Source organism: Hyla sarda, chromosome 9 (assembly GCF_029499605.1).
Source record: "Hyla sarda isolate aHylSar1 chromosome 9, aHylSar1.hap1, whole genome shotgun sequence".
In the NCBI taxonomy this organism is placed as follows: Eukaryota; Metazoa; Chordata; class Amphibia; order Anura; family Hylidae; genus Hyla; species Hyla sarda.
Window position 1 is genome coordinate 78,227,183 of NC_079197.1, and position 21,959 is coordinate 78,249,141.

Here is a 21,959-nt window from a genome sequence, read left to right on the forward strand (position 1 = left end):
GGGCCGGGGCTGGGCAGTCCATGGGCGAAGCCTCTTAAACAGTCCCCTGACAGGCTTCCATGCCTGTAAAACTTTGACACTTAGAGAACCAGAGAGGCTATAAGGGCGGGAGGCGCGGTTCCCTGTACCCAGGTAGGGAGCGCTGTCCTTGGGCACAGGATCGGTGACGTGGACCCCCCGGCAGCGGAGAGCGGAAGCATCGGGCGAGTAAGAATACATCGGCGTGCGGTCCACCGAGGAGGTTTGTCCCCAGGGTAGCCCGTACTCAGCCGCTCTCTCAGGTGCCCAAGTACAGCGCTCCCTAGTTGGGTACAGGGAACCGCGCGTGCTCCCCTGGGGACGAACTTTCCGGTTTCTCCCTTGGTATTTTTTACCAGAAAACTCCTTTAATAGCACAGTGTTATACAGCACTGCACGGGAATTTAAGAATAAGCAGCCTATTTTTTTGGTGTGGGTCCGACTGCTGAGACCCCCACCGATCATCTCAGTTGAAGTGGTTCTCCAGCTGTTGGAAAGCTAAAACTCCCATCATGTCTGGAAAGCCGCAGGCATTATGGGAGTTTTAGTTTTGTAACAGCTGGAGAGACACAGATTGGACACAGTTTTACCCATCATCACTGCAGAACTTACAAGTGACTACAGCCCTGATGGGACAGTCAGGAGAACACACAATGATATCAGTGACCTGAGTGACGTCTTCTCACTTGAGTGATATTTTCTCTGTTATCTTTTCTTCTTCATCTGGTCCAGAGACCAGGTCTTCCTCCAGCTCCATCTTTTCTGCAGAGTCTGACATCCAGACATCATTGGCTCCTCACATTGTCAGCAGATCCTCATCCTCTGCATGAAGACAGTCATCATTATAACCTTGCCAGAAAGTGAACTTTAAATAAAATACTGCCCCACACCGTACCCTGAATATAAAACTGCTATACACTGTACCCACTAAATATAATCCTGCCCCATACTGTACCCTGAATATAATACTGCTATACACTATACCCACTAAATATAATACTGCCACACACTGTACCCTGAATATAATACTGCCACATACTGTATCCACTGAATATAATACTGTCCCACACTGTACCCTGAATGTAATACTGCTATACACTGTACCCACTAAATATAATCCTGCCCCACACTGTATTCACTGAATATAATACTGCCATACACTGTACCCTGAATATAGTACTGCCATACATGCATACACATCATATAAACATATACTGTGTATATGTCCTCTGTATGTCCTCTGTGTCCTCATCACCTCCGCCAAACCTATCACTACTATAACCCCCCTACAACTCTCATCACTCCCATAACCCCCCTGCACCTCTCATCACCCTCATAACACCCCCTGCACCTCTCAACAACCCCATAACACCCCCTGCACCTCTCAACAACCCCATAACACCCCCTGCACCTCTCAACAACCCCATAACACCCCCTGCACCTCTCAACAACCCCATAACACCCCCTGCACCTCTAATCACCCCCATAACACCCCCTGCAACTCTCATCACCTCCATAACCCCCCTGCACCTCTCATCACCCCCATAACACCCCAAGCACTTCTAATCACCCCCATACCCCCCTGCACCTCCATACCCCCCCGCACCTCTCATCACTTCCCCTCTGCACCTCTCATCACTCCCATAACACCCCCCTGCACCTCTCATCACCCCCATAACACCCCCTGCACCTCTCAACAACCCCATAACACCCCTGTACCTCTCATCAACCCCATAACACCCCCTGCACCTCTCATCACCCCCGTAACACCCCCTGCACCTCTCATCACCCCCATAACCCCCCTGCACCTGTCATCACCCCCTTAACCCCCCTGAACCTTTCATTACCCCCATAACCCCCCTGCACCTCTCATCACCCCCATACCCCCTAAACCTCTCATCACCACATAACACCCCAAGCACTTCTCATCACCCCCCTGCACCTCTCACCACCCCCCTCCCTGCACCTCTCATCACACCCCTGCACCTCTCATCACCCCCATAACAACCCCTGCACCTCTCATCAACCCCATAACACCCCCTGCACCTCTCATCACTCCCCCCGGCACCTCTCAACACCCCCTCTGCACCTCTCATCACCCCCCTGAACCTCTCATCACCCCTCCTGAACCTCTCAACACCCCCTGAACCTCTCATCACCCCCCTGCACCTCTCATCACCCCCCTGCCCCTCTCATCACCCCCCCTGCCCCTCTCATCACCCCCCCTGCCCCTCTAATCACCCGCCCTGCCACTCTCATCACCCCCCCTGCCCCTCTCTTCACCCCCCCTGCCCCTCTCCTCACCTCTCTGCACCTCTCCTCACCCCCCTGCACCTCTTATCACCACCATTACACCCCAAGCACCTCTCCCCCCGCACCTCTCATCACCATTGCAAACCCCGCCACCCCTGCAAGTTCACCTACCCTGCTGGCTGCCGGGGATCGGTGCAGCGGAGGCTGCTGCTGCTCCTATGCACGGGGAGGATCGTCTGGACTGGAGATCATGCAGGGACAGGTCAGGTGACTGGAGTAGACGTGTGTGCCTGCGCAGGGCATGTCGACTCCCAACAGCCCCTGGCCTGTCCGGCCCTGACAAGCTGGAAAAAAAAAAGGTCCAGGGCCGGCTGGGCCTCCTGAAGCTCTGGGCCCCATACAGGTGTATGGGTTGTACCCCCCTGATGGCGGCCCTGATCTTACTATATGCTTTCCTTTGCCATCATAAGGTGATTTCACAGAAGGAACTGCTGGCATAGCATTTTCTTTATCTGATACGGTAATACTGGTAATGCTAGAACTGTCTTCAGGAGTAACTGGGTAGGACATGGTAAGTTTGTAAGAAGTCAAAAGTGAAATTTTTGTAGCTGAATTGCCATTTACTTTGGCCTGCTGGGAATCTTGCACAAACACTCCATTAACCATCACTTGAGTTGATTCTGTTAGACATTTTCTGTCTGTGGTTGGGCACTTCTATACCTCGGCAACTTTCAAAATTTTAAAGGAATCTTCTGTCTGTTAAATCTGACTGCTTATACTTTCAACCTGTTTAGGATTTACCTCTTTGCTATTAACAGTAAGGTGTTCCTGTACACTGAAGGATTTTGCCATATTTTTGCTCTTTCCAGATTTTGCCACAAGCTGCAGAGATTTTTTAACTGTCTTATGTGCCTTTCTTAAGGGCAGTATAGCTCGGTGTAATCTTTTGGATAAGCGCTTGTTCTTACACAAAGGTATTTCGTCAGACAACATACCTAAAACAACTTTAATATTTTCTTCTGACTGAGAGAACTATTGAATTCATCTAGTACACCTTTTAATAAGCACTGAAGTTACCCCTTTTTTATTCAGTCTATTCTTTATTGTGGAAATATCAATTTTGTGCAAGGCTTTATTTGATGGAACTGGGCTACAGGTGACTGCTGTGTCTCAACACTGTTATCCACTTTTAATGAGAGTGTCTCAAGGTTGTCATTTTTACTTTCTATTAAAATTGGAGTGTTTGTCTGAATTTCTGAGATAGTCTCCTCATACTTATGCCACCTCCAGGCTCTGTCATTGTGCCACCATGTGACATGTGGCTCCTTGTTAGATTTGGGCCTTCGTAGCCACACGCTGGGTCCTGGGACCCTTAAACTTGATATTTTTAAATTAAAGCCCTCTTATGTATGCATCCTCCTGCCAGATCCAGGCTGTGTCTTTCAGCAACTAGATTGTTTTGGGATGCAACTGGGCCTGTGCCTAATATGTTTGGATGTTAGCATTACCTAACATGAGTGCTTAATAGAAATATCAACATTGATATTTCAATCTTATTGCTCATTAAATCCCCCGGTGTACTGCAGATGCCTTTTCCTGACTGTTTGTTTCAGGAACTAATTTACTTAATGCTGCTTCTGGCCTTGGCCCTCCAATTTTTGGATATTTAGCACTAGCTAAATACATGCTTAATTGAAATTTCAACATTGATCTTGCAATGTAAAGGGGTTATGAAACCCTCGGGTGTACTGCTGATGCATGCTCCTGACTGCTTCTGTGTCTTTCAGGAACTACTTGGCTTATTGATGCTTCTGGGCTTGGGCCTTACATTTTTGGATGTTTAGCACAAGCTAAATACATGCTTAATAGAAATTTCAACATTGATCTTTAAATGTAAGGGGTTATGAAACCCTCTTAGGTACTTCTGATGCCTGCTCCTGACTGCTCATGTGTATTTCAGGAACTACTTGGCTTACTGATGCTTCAGTCCCTGGTAATTAGTGGTGTACCCCAAGGTTCAGTACTGGGCCCGCTGTTGTTTAATTTATTTATCAATGATATAGAGGATGGTATTAACAGCTCTGTTTCTATCTTTGCAGATGACACCAAGCTTTGTAGCACGGTACAGTCTATAGAGGATGTGCATAAGTTACAAGATGACTTGGATAGACTAAGTGTCTGGGCATCCACTTGGCAAATGAGGTTCAATGTGGATAAATGTAAAGTTATGCATCTGGGTACTAATAACATGCATGCATCGTATGTCTTAGGAGGGATTAAACTGGCAGAGTCACTGGTAGAGAAGGATCTGGGTGTATTTGTAGATCACAGACTACAGAATAGCATGCAATGTCAGGCTGCTGCTTCCAAAGCCGGCAGGATATTGTCATGTATAAATGAGGCATGGACTCAAGGGACAGGGACATAATACTCCCCCTTTATAAAGCATTGGTACGGCCTCACCTGGAATGTGCTGTTCAGTTTTGGTCGCCTGTTCATAAAAGGGACACTGCGGAGTTGGAAAGGGTGCAGAGACGCACGACTAAACTAATATGGGGCATGGAACATCTTAGCTATGAGGAGCGATTAAAGGAGTTACAATTGTTTAGTCTTGAGAAGAGACGTTTAAGGGGGGATATGATAAACGTATATAAGTATATAAATGGCCCAAACAAAAAATATGGAGAAAAACTGTTCCAGGTTAAACCCCCCCAAAGGACGAGGGGGCACTCCCTCCGTCTGAAGAAGAAAAGGTTTAGTCTAAAGGGGCGACACACCTTCTTTACCGTGAGGACTGTGAATTTATGGAATGGTCTACCTCAGGAACTGCTCACAGCAGGAACAATTAACAGCTTTAAAACAGAGTTGGATACAGTTCTGGAACAAAATAACATTAATGCTTATGCAGAATTATAAAACTACATCCCTTTCCCTTATCCCCTTACACCCTTCACTTCAATTCCCTGGTTGGACTTGATGGACGTATGTCTTTTTTCAACCATACTAACTATGTAACTGATTAAGAACTTGGGCCTTAAATTTATGGATGTTTTGCACTAGCTTACATACATGCTTAATTGAGATTTCAACATTGATCTTTCAATCTTAGGGGTTATGAAATCCTCTTGGGTTCTGCTGATGCCTTTTCCTGACTGTGTCTTTCAGGAACTACATGGCTTACTGATGCTTATGGGCTTGGGCCTTACATTTTTGGATGGTAGCACTACCTAACATGCATCTTCAATAGAGATTTCAACATTCACCTTTTACTTTTAGGGGTTGTGAATCCCTCTTGTGTACTCATGCTGCTTCCTGCTCCACTCTGTCAGCCCTTTGGTCCTGTGACAGTGTTCGACTCCACCTCCTCCACCATGTCCTCAGCCTCCACTGCCTAGACAAGTCTCAGTGGCCCTTCAGCATACCATGCGTACAGGGCATGGTGGTGTCACGCTGTTCTTCACATGGTTTGTCTTGGAGAAAAGTGTTGGAAACAATGGCTGGTCAGAGCAATGGAGACATTGCGCCTACATCTCACAGTCACATGAGCCCTGTGGGGGCTTGTTAGATTTGGCCCTTTGTACCCACACACCGGGGTCCGGGACACTAAAAATTGGGAGTTAAAAGTTCAATTTCAAAATCATTCATTTAAATTTCAAAATCTAAATTTAAATAAAAAAAATCATACATTTCAATGGTCTCCTCATGCTTCAGCCAACTCCAGGCTGTGTCATTCAGGCAATATATGGTTTACTGATACTGCTGCTGGGCCTGGGTCTGGGACTGAAAATTTTGTTATGGTCGCACTAGCTATCCAAAATCTTTGGTTTAAATTTCTGAATTCATCTTTTAATCTTAGGGATTGTGAAGGCCTAGTGTCTACTGCTGCCAACTCCTGGATGTGCCATTCAGCCACTATATGGTCTCCTCATGCTTCAGCCTCATTCAAGCTGTGTCATTCAGCCACTATATGGTCTCCTCATGCTGCCAACACCTCCAAGCTGTGTCATTCAGCCACTATATGGTCTCCTCATGCTGCCAAAACCTCCACGCTGTGTCATTCAGCCACTATATGGTCTCCTCATACTGATGCCACCTGCTGGCCCTGTCATTGTGCTGCTCTGCGGCAGTGATTCTAAAAGCGATGCCGGTAATCTGCACGTTATTCTGAATAACAGTATTATTTCACTACCCCAGCACACCCCATATGCGTGTTAGAACACAGCAAAGTGTTCTATACCCCTACTGAGGCTCTCTGTAGGCCAGAAATAGCAGTTTTTAATATAGTTTCACCACAAATAAATTCGGATTGAAACAAATTTTTTCGAAAAATTCTAATCAAATTTTTGAAAAGTTTGCTCATCTCTAGCAGTTTTCCAAAAACTGCCAGAAAAAAAAACAAGTGGAAGCATAGCCTTAAAAGGCAGTACTTGATAAGAACAGAAGATAAATCAATCCTGGAGCTGCAGTTTACATTGCTCCAGGTCAAACCGTCTCTCTCTGGTAAAACACTGTGGATTTTAAACTTACCGATGTTTTTAAGAAATGTAACAATCATATTTTTTAACATAGAAGAAGTTTTGTCATAATTTCTACTTACTGAGTTGGTAAAACGGTGCTTGCCCCTTATAATACAATTAAAATCACCTGCTAAAATAAGAGTCTCAGAATCATTGATAAAAATGGGTAAAATCTCTAACATTCGTGCTCTATCATTTTTAACGAGTGAACCGTAAACTGCCATTTAAAACCATCAATAAAAGCATTATGTTAGGATTCCTCCTTGGGGATAGCTCCGAGGCGTCCTGGGCACTGCCACAGGACTCGTTTCCACTCAATAAACCCGCAGACAACAGTTATTCATGCAAGCCTGGCACCTTGCCAGCTTTATTTAGACAGGTTGCAGGGGAAAAACAAACATAACGCAGGAACAAAATAAAATCCTAGACCGTCTGGTCACTGACTGCACATATCAGCATGCCCTGACTACTAACTGGTGAGCTACCCTCAGCCAGTTAAACATGTGACTCCTGCAACCAGCTACTCACAGTTCACATCACTTCTTGGACCACTTGCAGCGCCTTCTGCGTGTTACCTAAACAGGGCCCGTGTGTCTCCCCCTCTAACTGCCAGCATACTGTTTCCAAGGGAGAGCCCAGATTAGACTGAGTCTCCATCTTATATACACCTCCCTTCCCTGCTGCCTCATTACATAAGAAGCAGGTGAGAGATTATTCAGGGTGAGCAAAGGAAATACACCCTTTCCTTGCCACCTTATCACATATCCCCCCCCCCCCCCCCTTTGCTCAGACCTCCGGGAAGGAGCACATGTATTTGAAAGGCATAAACCATCTGCGTTTCCTTTCTCTTGGACAACTTTTGTCCCACAGTTTCTGAAGTCCTTGACTTTTCTTCTGGGCTTTTACCAGCCACCAATTGCAAATCTCTCGGTCACACCTCTGCAGTACCAGGTTCTTCACCCTGGTGTGGGCAGGGTTCTTGAAATTAAGGACCAAGAGGACCGATGCTTCTAACCTTTGTCTTCTTCTGGCTTGCCGGACCTCTGCCTCTGCTTTAGAGAATCTTTCGGCCTCAGTGGCTGACTTCCCACCTGGTTTCACCACAGTTTTGACTTCAGTGGATTTCTCACACGGTTTCACCTCATCCCTTCCAGCTTTCTCTTCAGGGGCACCAGCTTCCTCAGGTTTGGCTTCAGAGTCTTTGGCTCCTTCAGATTCGTGTGTAGAATCAGCTTCTCTTCTCTGCAGCTTCTTCTTCAGGCTTACTCTTCTCTTCACCTGTAGCTTCAGTTGTGCCATTCTCTTTACTCATAGCTTTTGAGGTTGATTCTGGTTTAGCTTCTGCTTCAGAGGATTTCTCTGCCTCAGCATTACCTTCAGAATTTTTGGTCTGCTCAGGTTCAGAGGATTTCCCGCCTGACTTCTCCTTAGTCTCCACTTCAGAGGATTTCACACCAGGTTTCAGCTCAGTCCTAGCTTCTTACAGGGCTTCGCCTCAATCTTAGCATTAGAGGACTTTTTGCCGGGCTTCAAAGAAAGCATCCCTGTATCCCGTAACTTCTGCCCCAGAAGCCTTTCTTGAGCCAATTCCACCATAGCTTGGTCTCTGCTCTCTTTTAGAACTTCCTGGTCCTCTTCCTTTTTCTCACATTTTCGCTGCTTACACTGGAGCTTAGCGGACTTCCTCCTCTCACTGTCAAGTAACTCTGTCAAGTCCCTGACAGTATCTTCCGAAGACAGCAATTGTTTCCTCAACTGTTCATTGTCCGCCAGCACAGCCACCTGCTCGTAGAGTTGCGCTCCCAGCAAAACCAAGGCAGCTACATGGGACCTTCTGCACGTTTCGTTCTGCACTTCCAGGCTCTCATTTAAGATCTTCATGTCATCTTCCAGCTTTATATATTTCAGCTGCTCACTCGAGCTTTGCGGAGATCATCTTCTCACTGTCCAGCAACTGTTTCTTGGTCTTTTCTAACTCATTGATACATTTTCCACTCTCATCAATCTGTTCAGATAGATCTAAGATCTCCTGTTGCAAGTTCTTGTTTTCATGTTTCAGAGTCTCAACTCGTTCCAGGGCCTCCTCATACTGCTCACGGAGCAAGTCATTGTCATGACGAGCAGATTTAAGAGCATGTGCAAGGGCATTCTTCGCCTTGACTTCCTCCTCAAGTTGTCTCTTAGCTTTAGAGACACTCTCCAGATTGCTGGCAAGATCATCAACTTCCATCTTCATTTCATTCTTCTCTTTTTCAATTTTTTCCATGGCTACTAGCCTAGCCTTGTGATCACTCCGCAGAGCCTGATATGCACCATGTAGAAGACTCACTTCTTCTTCCTGGAATGACATCCGCTTGGCCAGACTCTCCACTTCACTCTCCTTGCTGGTCACAAGACCCTGGGAGCGGGACAGTTCATCCTGCAGAGCCACAAACTTACTTCTGTGGTGCTCCATTACTTTTTCCAACTGAAGCCTCGCTTCTTGCTCTTTCTTAAAGTCAGCAAGCGATTTGTCCCTCTCCTCTGTCAAGCGATGTACCTCTTTTTCTTTCTCTGTCAACTTCACAGAAACCATCTGCAGGGATTCTTCCAGATTCTGGATCTGCTCCAGTCTTTTTCCGAGGCCAGCTAGTCTTTTCCGAGACCTTTTACTGACAGTGGTCTCCTCACTCTCGCTGTTAGACCATGAGAAATCCTCTGGTCCTCTGTCAGACACTCGACCCAGCAATTCTCCATCTCTAGACGAAGTCTCTCCCTTTTTCGGGGTTGCGGCCACTTTTGCCTTGTCATCATCATCATCATCATCATCGTCATCATCAACAGGTGCCATCAACACCTGGCACTCTTCCTCTCCCACCACGTTGGCAACTCCGGCTTTTATAGACATTACAGCTAAACACTCCCGTCGGACCGGCAATCCCTTGACGGTAAGTTTGTTTCCCCTAACAACAACTTCAATGGCTCTTGGCAGCAGCGAATCCATGTGATTTCCAAACAGTTCCTCTGAACTGTCTCTTGGCTTCTTGGCAGACTTTTCTTTTGTCTTGTTACAGTCTCTCCATGGCCTGGCAAAAACTACTCCTGGGCTCCTGGGTCTGCAACAATATCTGGTCCAGTGGTTTGACCTTCCTGGTTGCAACCCCTCCCTGGTCCAGACGCCACATCTCCTTCACTTAGGACTCTGTCTGTGATGGTAAGCGCAGCCCCCAGCTCCACCTGTACTCTCTTCTGGAGTTTTGGTTTTTCCACAGCCCTCTCCGTAGCTTCTATTCCAGTCACCTCTTTAACTTGACTCGCGGACTGTTCTTCAGCTCCCCTAGTGGTCTGGCACACTTCCACCTGACATATACCTAGGATCTGCTGACACTCCCCGTCCTCATCCTCTGCTGAGTTATTGTCCCCTGCTATTTGGTGAAAACCAAGTGTTGTGAGCCTATCAGGTGTTCCTGCTCTAGTCACCTGACTATCTTCCCACAACTGCTGAAAAAACGGAAAATCCTTCCCCAGCACTACTTCATACTCTAAGGTAGGCTCTATTGCAACCTTGTGACTTGTGGTACCATAGGGAGTAGAAATACACACATTAACTGTTTTATAACCCCAAATACCGGCTTTTATAGACATTACAGCAGGGTCCGGCTTTCTGCAGCTGGTCTTTACCAGACTTATTACACATTTTGAATGTAACAAAACCATCATCTTTTTACCTTCTATTTCCAGCTCACACAGGTTTTCTTTTGTCCTGCGAGAGGTGGCAACAGTACTCTTTACATCAGAACACATTAACATAAGTGTTTCAAGAAAAAGATCATCAGCCTGGATGGGTTCACAATATACAGCACCATTCACACAGTCCAGTAGAGACACCCCAGTCCTCACTACTTCCGGAACCTTTGAGTGCGAACTCTCAGGTGCACTCTCGGCATCCCACAGCTGCCAGAAATACGGAAAGTCTCTGTCCAGTACAATTTCAACTGTAATTTCTGCACATACCTCCATCATATGGCTTACTGCTCCAAAACATGTATCAAAGGTAATTTGAACAGTCTTACCGGGCTCCGGGTGGGACTTCACAAAGAGAATTATTTCTGGCATAATCCGAGATACAGTCTGGCAACAATCCAAGTCCACCCACAGTGGGATTCCGCCCACCAACAACTCACGGGACCTCAGCTTCATCCTAGCAACCACCGGTTGTGGCCCACATCGGTTTCCCCCAGCAACGGCCTGTCCTTTTTCCAGAAAAAAAAATCTCGATCCGTGTCCCCTAGCAACGCTTCTCCGCAGACACCAAACTGTGCTTGAACTCCTCTGCTGGGCTCTTCCGACTTGCAATCTTGCAGGGGGTTGCTCCTAGCAACAGCTCCTCTCCAACTCGCTCATTGGTTGCCCTTGGCAACGTGCTGTCCTTAGCAACGTGTGCCTGCATCCTCCACCAAAATGTAAGGATTCCTTCTTGGGAATAGCTCCGGGATCATCCTGGAATCTGCTACGTGACACGTTTCCACTCAATAAACCCGCAGACAACAGTTATTCATGCAAGCCTGGCACCTTGCCAGCTTTATTTAGACAGGCTGCAGGGGAAAAACAAACATAAGGCAGGAACAAAATAAAATCCTAGACCATCTGGGCACTGACTACACATATCAGCATGCCCTGACTACTAACTGGTGAGCTACCCTCAGCCAGTTAAACATGTATCTCCTGCAACCTGCTACTCACAGTTCACACCACTTCTTGGACCTCTCACAGCGCCTTCTGCGTGTTACCTAAACAGGGCCGTGTGTCTCCCCCCTCTAACAGCCAGCATACTGTTTCCAAGGGAGAGCCCAGATTAGACTGAGTCTCCATCTTATATACACCTCCCTTCCCTGCTGCCTCATTACTTAAGAAGCAGGTAAGAGATTATTCAGGGTGAGCAAAGGAAATACACCCTTTCCTTGCCACCTTATCACATTTAACCAATATAATTCTGCCAGGTAAAATTTCATTAATAACATCAATGAAAACATTTCCTTTTAAAAGTATGGCGACCCCTGCTGATCTGGATTCGTTAGACAACAACAAAAAATGTGGTCTCAAATGGCTGGAGGTGCTCAACCCCACATGTGGTTGTGCATTCATACTGGGGGAGCAGATCCTGCCCTTGTAGTCCGTTGCTAGGGGCGATCCCCAGCATAAAAATGCATACAATGGAGGATGCCTGCACCAGACTACAAGTGCCACAATAGAATCCTACACCAGATAGACGGTGTGGATGTGTAACAATTAGAACAATACAATACAGGAATTTAGGTGCACTACTGTGGTAGATGTATACAGTGACATTGGCTATTCCTCAGCACTGATGTTAAAATTGAGACATTCACCAGTATATTCTTATATGAAGGACATACCAGAGCCCACACACCAACACCAAGGTTTCTCAAATGGCACGGGACCTAGCGCTAAACTTACCTGTGCGTGATAAGCAAAACAGGGGCCAGTGGGCAATTACGCTAGCATTAGGCTGACTCACAGCGTCCTCCCAGGTACCCTCCAGCGTGGCTAAGCACAAATACAATGGGAGGAGGGAGGCAAACTGCAAGTCCCACCTAAGTTGGCTGATATAGGTGCATGGCCTCACAGTTGCAAACTTAATGCTGCCTGGAAAATGTTCAATGCGCATTACATATGGAGTTTACACACCTCCAAGTATAAAATTTAAACAACAACAAAAAACGTGGTCTCAAATGGCTGGAGGTGCTCAACCCCAAATGCGGTTGAGCATTCATACTGGGGGAGCAGATCCTGCCCTTGTAGTCCGTTGCTAGGGGCGATCCCCAGCATAAAAATGCATACAATGGAGGATGCCTGCAGCGGACTACAAGTGCCACAATAGAATCCTACACCAGGTAGACAGTGTGGATGTATAACAGTAGTGTACCTAAATTCCTGTATTGTATTGTTCTAATTGTTACACATCCACAACGTCTATCTGGTGTAGGATTCTATTGTGGCACTTGTAGTCCACTGCAGGCATCCTCCATTGTATGCATTTTTATGCTGGGGATCGCCCCTAGCAACGGACTACAAGGGCAGGATCTGCTACCCCAGTATGAATGCACAACCGCATTTGGGGTTGAGCATCTCCAGCCATTTGAGACCATGTTTTTTGTTGTTGTTTAAATTTTATACTTGGAGGTGTGTAAACTCCATATGTAATGCACCTTGAACATTTTCCAGGCAGCATTAACCCCTTAAAAAATCATAACTACATGCAGGAAAATTAATACGTTTAAAATTGTCATCTTCTGACCCCTATAACTTTTTTATTTTTCCACATATGGGGCGATATGAAATTGATTTGCATTGATAGGACTTATTGATAATTTTTTCATGATATAAAAAGTGACCAAAAATGCACTATTTTGGTCTTTGGAATTTTTTTGCGTGTACGCCATTGACCGTGCGGCTTATTTAATGATATATTTTTATAAGTCGGACATTTCCGCATGCGGTGATACCATATATGTTTATTTTTATTTACACTGTTTTGGTTTTTTTTATGGGAAAAGGGGGTTGATTCAAACTTTTAATAGGGGAGGTGTTAATTGATCTTTATTCACTTTTTTTTCACTTCTTTTTTTTTGCAGTGTTATAGCTCCCATAGGGACCTATAACACTGCACACACTGATCTTTTACATTGATCAGTGGTTTCTCATAAGAAACCACTGATCGGTGATTCTGCTGAGCAGTCACTCGGCGATCGGACAGCGAGGAGGCAGGTAGGGATCCTCCGGCTGTCTTGTAAGCTGTTCGGGATGCCGTGATTTTGCCGCGGCTATCCCGAACAGCTCCCTGAGCTAACCGGCATGCTTTCACTTTCACTTTAGACGCGGCGTTCAACTTTGAACGCCGCGTCTAAAGGATTAATAGCGCGCGATCAATGCCACGTGCTATTAGCCACGGGTCCCGGCCGTTGTGGCCCCGCGTTATAGATCGGGAGCGGACTCATGACGTATGCGTACATCATGGGTCCTTAACAGGTTAAGGTAGCACCTGTGAGGCCATGCACCTATATCAGTCAACTTAGGTGGGGCTTGCAGTTTGCCTCCCTCCTTGTATGTGTGCTAGCCATGCTGGAGGGTACCTGGGAGGATGCTGTGAGTCGGCCTAATGCTGCCATAATTGTCCACTGGCCCCTGTTTTGCTTATCACGCACAGGTAGGTTTAGCGCACAGGTAGGTGTGTGGGCTCTGGTATGTCCCTCATATAAGCATATACTGGCGAATGTCTCAATTTTAACATCAGTGTTGAGGGATAGCCAATGTCACTGTATACATCTACCACAGTAGTGCACCTAAATTCCTGTACTGGATTGGTTAGATCCAGACCAGACTGATGGACCGTGTACTGGGGCTCTCGTAACCCCCCACATCTGAATCTACCATGCACATAGAGGAAGCTGGAGAGAAACTACCGTTGCTCAGACATCCCCCACAATTCAAGGCTACAGGTGTGTAGATGGAGCACATTGGTAAGACTGCCTTCTGGGCTCCAAACTCGTCTTCATCCTCCACCTCTTGCCCATCCATAGGGGTCGGGTGCTTACTCAGGTCTGTTTCGGGGACCTCGGAGATAGTCACCCCTGAAACCTCCTCCTGGCTGGGAGGAGGGGGGTATCCACTGCTGGGACCTGTGGAGGAGCATCACTTGGAGTCCCCTTCTCGGCTCGTATGTATGTACAGTATAGACCAAAAGTTTGGAAACACCTTCTCATTCAGAGTTTTCTTTGTTTTCATGATTATGAAAATTGTAGATTCACACTAAAGGCATCAAAACTATGAATTAACACATGTGTAATTATATACATAACAAAAAAGTGTGAAACAACTGAAATAAGGCATATTCTAGGTTCTTCAAAGTGAAGAGATGTGTGAACAAGTTCCTCTAAAAGAAGGCGCTGGTACCCGAAGATGGAGGTATACTTCTTTATTAGCTATGCGTTTCGATCCCGAACCGGGATCTTCATCAGGCAGATGAAGATCCCGGTTCGGGATCGAAACGTGTAGCTAATAAAGAAGTATACCTCCATCTTCGGGTACCAGCGCTTTCTTTTAGAGGAACTTGTTCACACATCTCTTCCCATTGCAATCCACCAGACTGACTGACGTCATACCGTGAAGTTCCTCGTGGCAGCGGTTCCATCTGATTTTCTGCATCCGCACGCTACTATAGGTGTTGTGCTCTGAGCGCAACACCTAGGGGTAAGAACCCATCTTTGCGCTATCTCTTCCATTTATGATAAACGGTCCTCACTAGGGGCGCACCTCTTGTTGTTATTTCTCGTCTATATATAGGTTCTTCAAAGTAGCCACCTTTTGCTTTGATTACTGCTTTGCACACTCATTCTCTTGATGAGCTTCAAGAGGTAGTTACCTGAAATGGTCTTCCAACAGTCTTTAAAGAATTCCCAGAGATGCTTAGCACTTGTTGACCCTTTTGCCTTCACTCTGCGGTCCAGCTCACCCAAATCCATCTCAATCGGGTTTAAGTTCCCATGACTGTGGAGGTGCAAAGCACCCCATCACTCTCCTTCTTGGTCAAATAGCCCTTACACAGCCTGGAGGTGTGTTTGGGATCATTGTCCTGTTGAAAAATAAATGATGGTCCAACAAAACACAAACCGGATGGAATAGCATGCCGCTGCAAGATGCCGTGGTAGACATGCTGGTTCAGTATGCCTTCAATTTTGAATAAATCCCCAACAGTGTCATCAGCAAAGCACCCCCACACCATCACACCTCCTCCTCCTCCAAAAAAGTACACCTGTGAAGTGAAAACCATTTCATGTGACTACCTCTTGAAGCTCAAAAAGAGAATGCCAAGAGTGTGCAAAGCAGTAATCAAAGCAAAAGGTGGCTACTTTGAAGAACCTAGAATATGACATATTTTCAGTTGTTTCACACTTTTTTTGTTATGTATATAATTCCACATGTATAAATTGATAGTTTTGATGCCTTCAGTGTGAATCTACAATTTTCATAGTCATGAGAATAAAGAAAACTCTGAATGAGAAGGTGTGTCCAAACTTTTGGTCTGTACTGTATGTCATACAACATACATGCGACATACATACAGCATACAACATACTTACAACATACATACAACATACATACAACAAGCATACAACATATATACAACATACATGCAACATACATTCAACGCAGATACAACATAAAACATACATACAACATACATACAGCATCCAACATGCATACAACATACATACAAAATACATACAACATACATACAACATCTATACGACATACAACATACATACAAAATGCATATAACATACATACATCATGCATACAACATACAACATACATACAACATACCACATACATACAACATCGCGATAAAATCGCGATGTCCCGATTAGCTAGGACGCGAGCGGAGGTCCCCATACCTTGCTCTGTCGCGTCCATTCGGTGTTTGATTCCTCAAGCCTGTAGCTCAGGCTTGGAGCAATCAACCCCCTATAACGCTGATCCATGCAAAGCTATGGCTTTGCAGGGATCAGTGTAAAAGATCAGTGTGTGCAGTGTTATAGCCCCCTAAGGGAAAAAAAAGTGAAAAAAAAAGTTAATAAAGGTCATTTAACCCCTTCCCTAATAAAAGTTTGAATCACCCCCCTTTTCCCATGAAAAAAAAAACTGTGTGAATAAAAATAAACATATGTCGTATTGCCGCGTGTGGAAATGTCCGAACTATAAAAATATATTGTTAATTAAACTGCACGGTCAATGGCGTACGCGCATAAAAATTCCAAAGTCCAAAATAGTGTATTTTTGGTCACTTTTTATATCATGAAAAAATTAATAAAAAGCGATCAAAAAGTCCAATCAATACAAAAATGGTATAAACATCAGAACATGGCGCAAAAAATGAGCCATCATACCGGCCCGTACGTGGAAAAATAAAAAAGTTATAGGGGTCAGAAGATGAGAATTTTTAATGTATACATTTTCCTGCATGTAGTTATGATGTTTTGCAGAAGTACGGCAAAATCAAACCTATATAAGTAGGGTATCATTTTAACCGTATGGACCTACAGAATAAAGATAAGGAAGCCCCCAAAAGTTACAAAATGACATTTTTTCTCACATTGAAATTTTTTTCCGTTTTGCCGTGGATTTTTTGGTAAAATGACTAATTTCACTGCTAAATAGAATTGGTGGCGCAAAAAATAAGCCATCATATGGAATTTTATGTGCAAAATTGAAAGTGTTATGATTTTTAGTAGGTGATGAGGAAAAAATGAAAATGCAAAAATGGAAAAACGCTTAGTCCTTAAGGGGTTAAATTGTCCTTATGCTTTTAACCTGCTGCATACACGGGTGTCTTCCATACCGGGCATTCCAGCACCGAAGAAGTATGGCCGACACTGCAGACTGTCTGAGCGAGGGCTGCCAGGAACAAGAGTTTGTGTACCACCTTTTCTGGACTTGTTTGGGCCGCTGGGCCTGGGGCTGCTTTGGGGCCGGATTAACGTAGGGGCTCCAGGCCCCTACATGAAAATAGGAACAGCGGGCTGCACAGGCCGCCTGCATGCCCGGCTCTATGACTAGGCGGACCTAGCGCCCGCTTAGGGGTGGCCAGGTCCGCAGTCCGGGGGCGGGGGGGCGGAAAATTTACTGCCCGCTCCAGTCTGTGTCCGCCCACTCTGTCTGCCACCCTTTCCACTCCGTCTGTCCGTAGCCCTGGGAGCGCAGGGGAGTCACATGCGACGTCACGTGCGACATCACGTGCGGCGTCACGTGCGGCGTCATTCCCCCTGTGTCTTCACGCCGTAAAGCTGGGAGCCCGGCACTGCTGCTGAGCGCGGGGCGGATCTGCGTGTGATTAAGGTAAGCATGGGCTACGGAGGGTAGGCTGAGGAGAACAAAAGAATAAAGTTGGCGTGCAGGGGGGGGCCTAGGAGACTGAGGAGAGGGGGGTGTTGTATATGTATTATTAATGGGGGGAGGCTGGGGGTGACGAACAAGGAGGAAGGGGTGTATAATTATGATTGATGGGGAGGCTGGGGGGTTAGGACCAAGGATGAGGGGGGGGTGTATGTTTATGATTGATGGGGGGAGGCTGGGGGGTTAGGACCAAGGATGAGGGGGGTGTATATTTATGATTGATGGGGGGGAAGTTGGGGGGTTAGGACAAAGGATGAGGGGGGGTGTATATTTACGATTAATGGGGGGGAGGCTGGGGGGTTAGGACCAAGGATGAGGGGAGGGGTATATATTTATGATTGAAGGGGGGGAGGCTGGGGGGAGTTGGTGAGGATAACAAGGATGGGGGGGTTTGGGGAGGTGTGAGGCTGAGGAAACCAAGGATAAAGAAGGAGGTGTATATGCATGATTGATAGATGTGGGTCCAAAGAATATGGGATAAGTTATAGATTGTGGGGGGGGGTACGAGCGCTGGGACCCCCGCGATCTCCAGTACGGGCCTTGGCAGTCAGCTGGAAAAGAGGTATGTCAACCCCGCACGAAGTGCCGGCGACACACCCCATACTCCATAGAGATACATGGAGGGAGCGTGCCGTCCACGGCTTCCTGTGGGGTCAGATGTCGGCTTCTGGCATACTGACTGGGCCCCCATGCAGGAGATCGTGGGGGGTCTCAATGCTTGGACCCCCCGCAATCTATAACTTATACCCTATCCAAACGCTAATCCAAAGACTAATGGCAGTATTATGTTTAGGGCACTGTGCATGGCAGTATTATATTCAGGGCGCAGTGTATGGCAGTATTATATTCAGGGCGCAGTGTATGGCATTATTATATTCAGGGCAAAGTGTATGGCAGTATTATATTCAGGGCGCAGCGCGTGGCAGTATTATATTCAGGGAGCAGTGTATGGCAGTATTATATTCAGGGCACAGTGTATGCCAGTATTATATTCAGGGCGCAGTGTATGCCAGTATTATATTCAGGGCGCAGTGTATGCCAGTATTATATTCAGGGCGCAGTGTATGGCAGTATTATATTTGGGGCGCAGTGTATGCTAGTATTATAGTCAGGGCTCAGTGTATGGCAGTATTATATTTGGAGCGCAGTGTATGCCAGTATTATATTCAGGGCTCAGTGTATGCCAGTATTATATTTGGGTCGCAGTGTATGGGATTATTATATTCAGGGCACAGTGTATGGCAGTATTATATTCAGGGTACAGTGTGAGGCATTATTATATTCAGGGCGCAGTGTATGGCAGTATTATATTCAGGGCGCAGTGTATGGCAGTATTATATTCAGGTATTCAGGATGCAGTGTATGGCAGTATTATATTCAGGGCGCAGTGTATGGCAGTATTATATTCAGGGCTCAGTGTATTGCAGTATTATATTCAGGGCGCAGTGTATGGCAGTATTATATTCAGGGCACAGTGCATGGCATTATTATATTCAGGGCACAGTGCATGGCATTATTATATTCAGGGCACAGTGTATGCCAGTATTATATTCGGGGCGCAGTGTATGCCAGTATTATATTCAGGGCTCAGTGTATAGCAGTATTATATTTGGGGCGCTGTCAGGATCCGGACTGGTTTGCAGCGAGGACACTGGAGGTGGATCCTCTGTGTCAGTGGGGTGATGGCGTGGGCCGTACCAGGGGAACGGAATCTAAGGGGTTACTGGTTTTCACTGGAGCCCGCCGCAAAGCGGGATGGACTTGCAGCGGCAGGTAACCCCCAGGTCGTTCCACCCGATAGCGACGGGGGGAGCCGGAGCGCTCGGCGTAACAGTACCCCCCCCTTTGGTCTCCCCCTCTTTTTGGAGCCCAGGAACCTATGGATGAGCTCCTTGTCGAGGATATTGTCCTCGGGCTCCCAAGGCCTCTCTTCAGGGCCACAATTCTCCCAGTCAACGAGAATTTTTTTTTTTACCTCTGACAACCTTGGAGGTGAGGATTTCTTTTACCGTGAAGACATCAGAGGAGCCAGAGACAGGAGCAGGAACGGTGACCTTGGGGGAAAAGCGGTTAAGAACGAGAGGTTTGAGAAGGGAAACATGAAAGGAGTTAGGAATACGAAGAGAAGGAGGAAAATGAAGCTTGTAGGAGACAGAGTTGATTTGACTTTTGACTTTAAATGGTCCAAGGTAACGTGGACCCAGCTTGTAGCTAGGAACATGAAACCGGATATATTTGGCAGATAGCCACACTTTGTCACCAGGAGCGAAGACAGGAGGAGTTCTTCTCTTCTTATCTGCATGTCTCTTCATACGAGACGAGGCCAGTAGGAGCGACTTTTGAGTCTCCTTCCAGATAACAGAGAAGTCCCGGGTTACTTCATCTACGGCAGGAACTCCAGAAGAAGTGGGAATGGGGAGGGGGGGGGGGCAGAGGGCGACGGCCGTACACCACAAAGAAAGGAGATTTGGCGGAGGATTCAGAATTTTTGAAATTGTACGAGAATTCAGCCCAGGGCAGAAGGTCGACCCAATCATCTTGGCGGGAGGAGACAAAATGTTGCAAGTAGTCACCAAGAATCTGGTTTACTCTCTCTACTTGTCCATTGGATTGGGGGTGATAGGAGGACGAGAAATTTAATTTGATCTTTAATTGGTTACAGAGAGCTCTCCAAAATTTCGACACAAATTGAAGGCCTCTATCCGAGACAATATTCGTGGGAAGCCCGGGAAGCGTGGGAAGCCCAACTGTGGCGCAGAAGGAAGGCCTGGAAGCGGAATGAAGTGAGCCATTTTGGAAAAACGATCAACGACCACCCAGATAACGGTATTGCCATGGGATACGGGAAGATCGGTAATAAAATCCATGGCAATTTGGGACCATGGTTGCTCAGTAGTGTTGCTCGCGAATATTCGCAATTCGAATATTATTCGCGAATATCGCATATTCGCGAATTCGCGAATTTCGCGAATATATAGCGCTATATATTCGTAATTACGAATTTTCATTTTTTTTTTTTTTTCTTCACAGTACACATCACAGTGATCACCCCTCTCTGCTTCCAGCTTGTGTGGTGTAAAGAAGGCTCTAATACTACTGTGTGAGACTGGCGTGCGAAAATTCGCATATGCGAAAATTAGTGCATGCTAATTTTCACATATGCGAATTCTCGAGTATGCGAATTTCCTATATGCTAATTTTCACATATGTTAATTTTCGCATACGCGAAATTTCGCATATGCGAAAATAAAACGAGAATATAACGAATATGCGAATATTCGCGAATATATGACGAATATTCGTCCATATATTCGCGAATATTCGCGAATTCGAATATGGCCTATGCCGCTCAACACTATTGCTCAGGGACGGGCAAAGGAAGGAGGAGTCCAGCAGGCTTCTGGCAAGGGTTTTTATCCCGGGCACAAATAGTACAGGCCCAAACGAAATCAGTAATGTCACCCTCTAGTGTAGGCCACCAATACAGATGGAAAATTAGCTGAATGGACTTTTTAATGCCAGCATGAACAGCCAGGTGAGAGGAATGCCCCCATTTGAGAATCTTGAGGCGAAGGCGTGGAGGAACAAAAGTCTTTCCGGGGGGGTAGGGGGGTTTGCCCCAGTGAGGCTGGAGCAGAGGATACCAGGCACTCAGGCGGTACGATATGCTGCAGAGGGGCTTCAGATTCGGAGGCATCCGAGGGACGGAAATGTATCTCGAAGTTAAAGCGGGCAAAAAACAACGACCATCTAGCCTGGCGAGGATTCAGACGCTGAGCGGACTGGAGGTAAGAGAGATTCTTCTGGTCGGTGTAAATGACAATGGGGTGTTTGGAACCCTCCAATAGATGTCTCCACTCCTCGAGTGCTAACTTGATGGCCAGAAGTTCACGATCTCCAAGAGAGTAATTCTTTTCTGCCGGAGAGAAAGTTTTTGAGAAAAAACCACAAGTAATGTAACGTTTGGTAGCGTTTTTTTTTAAGAAGTATGGCTCCGGCTCCAACTGAGGAAGCGTCAACTTCCAGGAAGAATGGCTTCAACGGATCAGGTCTGGACAGAACTGGTGCAGAGGCGAAGGCAGTTTTGAGACGATTGAAGGCCTCATTCGCTTGTGGAAGCCACGATTTAGGATTAGCATTCTTCCTGGTCAGAGCCACAATAGGGGCCACTATGGTGGAGAAGTGGGGAAGAAACTGTCGGTAATAGTTGGAAAAATC

At 46.3% G+C, this 21,959-nt stretch overlaps 1 protein-coding gene across 2 annotated transcripts in view; it reads right to left on the reverse strand.

Annotated features, from left to right (window-relative positions):
• LOC130291473 (uncharacterized) overlaps positions 1-21,959 on the reverse strand; it is a 77,592-nt gene that overhangs the window by 12,478 nt on the left and 43,155 nt on the right. The window contains exons 1-2 of one of the 2 annotated variants that reach the window (XR_008847944.1): positions 2,443-2,571; positions 705-840 (exon numbers count right to left, since the gene is read on the reverse strand). The exons of the other annotated variant lie outside the window; for it this stretch is intronic. The gene's annotated coding sequence lies outside the window, so the exon portion shown is untranslated. Of the gene's footprint in view, positions 1-704; positions 841-2,442; positions 2,572-21,959 lie in introns of those variants that run through there. 2 annotated transcript variants of the gene reach the window in all.